Raw genomic sequence first — 2,264 nt, forward strand, 5'->3', positions numbered from 1 at the left:
TGCCAAGGAAGGAGTTGATTACGTTGAAACAGGTTGTGCCAAGGAAGGAGTTGATTACGTTGCAAAATCGATAAATCTGCCACCAAGAACCAAAAGATCAAAACATATCAGTGGTGGGTTTTGAATATTTTTATTTCGATTGAATCGATTTTCTGCCGTGAGACTCGCAGAAATGGTAGTTGTTAAAGTCCAACCCGTAGAACAACACGCAGTTGTTAATGTCAGAGAAGTTATTAATGATGGGCGAGAGAATCATCAATAATAATGGCAGTAACAGTAAGGAAGTTATTAATAATGGCAGTAACAGTAAGGAAGTTATTACTAATGGGGGCAGCGAGAAAGCGAATGAATCAGTACGGCCCAAATCTCTAACATTGGGCGTCGCTAACATTGGGCGTCGCTAAGTCAGTGTTCGCATCTATAGAGATGCCATGACCAGGAGTTCTCTGGGATATGGATATGTCAATTACAGCACTGCTGAAGATGCCACAGAGGCTTTACGCAGCTTAAATTTTACACCCCTTAATGGAAAGCCTATTCGGATAATGTACTCACACCGTGACCCCAGTATCCGCAAGTGTGGGTTGGCAAACATATTTATTAAAAATCTTCACAAAGCAGTAGACAATCAAACCCTCTATCACAAATTCTCTGTGTTCGGACCCATTCTTTCTTCCAAAATTGCAACAGATGCATCAGGGCAATCTAAAGGATATGGATTTGTTCATTTTGAGCAAGACGAAGCAGCGCGAGATGCAATTAAATGTATGAATGGTACTTTGATAAATGACAGTCACATTTATGTTGGCCCATTTATGAAAAAGGAAGAGAGAGAACAAACGAAGCTGGCGAAAAAGAAGGATAGAGAACAAATGAAAAAGGAACCAGAGCCAGAGGAACAAACAAATGGAAAAGGCAAGTTTAAAAATGTTTTTGTGAACAATTTATCAGAGTCCATGAATGATGAAGATTTAAGAAAATACTTTGATGAGTATGGAACAATTATCAGTGCGGTAGTGATGAAAGATGCAGCAGGGAAGTCAAAGTGTTTTGGATTTGTCAATTTTGAGAATGTCGATGATGCAGCAAAGTCCGTTGAGAGTTTAAATGGCAAGAAAATTGATGGCAAAGAATGGTACGTCGGAAAAGCACTGAAGAAATCTGAATTGAGACAACAATCTGGAACAAATCTTTATTTAAAACATTTGGATGATAGCATAGATGATAACAAGTTGAGAGAATTGTTTTCTATTTATGGCACAATCACTTCATGCAAGATAATGAGGGATTTTCATGGACATAGTAAAGGTTCAGGATTTGTCTCATTTTCATCACCTGATCATGCATCCCGAGCTTTGGTAGAAATGAATAAGAAAGTTGTCCTGGGCAGGCCTCTTTATGTTGCTTTGGCTCAACAAAAAGACGAGAGAAGAGCAAAGCTACAGTCTCACTTCTCCCAACAAAAAGAGGAGAGAAGAGAAAAACTACACTCTCATTTCTCCGAGTTGCCTAATCCAATTGGCATGGAACCGACAGCGTTTGCCCATGTCCCCATGTGCAATCCCGAATGTCCTATATTATCTCTTTATGTTGCTTTGGCTCAACAAAAAGACGAGAGAGGAGCAAAGCTACAATCTCATTTCTCCCAACAAAAAGAGGAGAGAAGAGAAAAGCTACAGTCTCATTTCTCCGAGTTGCCTAATCCAATTGACATGGAACCAACAGGGCGTACCCATATCCCCATGTGCAATCCCAAGGGTCCTATATCATATCATCCAATTGGTATAGTACCAGCTCCCAAAGGTCATACATTATCTCATCCAATTGGCATGGTACAAGCTCCTCAACCTCCTATATTATATCATCCAATTGGGATGGGGATGATACCACCTCCTGAACGTCCTATATTATCTCACCCAATTGACATGATACCTCCTAATTTTTCTCATGGAAGAAGTTATGGACTAAACCAACCAATGTTTGATGTCCCCATGTCCAATCGTGGAAGTTATGGACATGGCCAACCACCACCTCTGTCATAGTTACATTACTACTCTTTAGTGTTTAATTATATTTTGATTGTAATATATATATTTTTGGTCTCATTAATTATGCATTTTAGTCTTAGAAATTGATATTTATACATTATATTAAGTTGGCCCTTGGGTTTATTTCTTTGAGTTAAAATAAAGACTCTTAACAATTAAAGTGAAGATTTTTTAGCAGCGATTTTTTTGTTAAATTTTTTTCTTTAGTCTTGCATT

At 38.4% G+C, this 2,264-nt stretch overlaps 1 pseudogene; it reads left to right on the forward strand.

The window, feature by feature from the left end:
• Positions 1-239: 239 nt before the first annotated feature.
• Positions 240-2,042, forward strand: LOC149246851 (polyadenylate-binding protein 8 pseudogene; annotated as a pseudogene).
• The last annotated feature ends 222 nt before the right edge of the window (positions 2,043-2,264 follow it).

The sequence above is a fragment of the Pinus tabuliformis genome, chromosome 7, assembly GCF_031772625.1.
Source record: "Pinus tabuliformis cultivar Carrire ecotype Pingquan chromosome 7, CPIR1, whole genome shotgun sequence".
NCBI classification, from domain to species: domain Eukaryota; kingdom Viridiplantae; phylum Streptophyta; class Pinopsida; order Pinales; family Pinaceae; genus Pinus; species Pinus tabuliformis.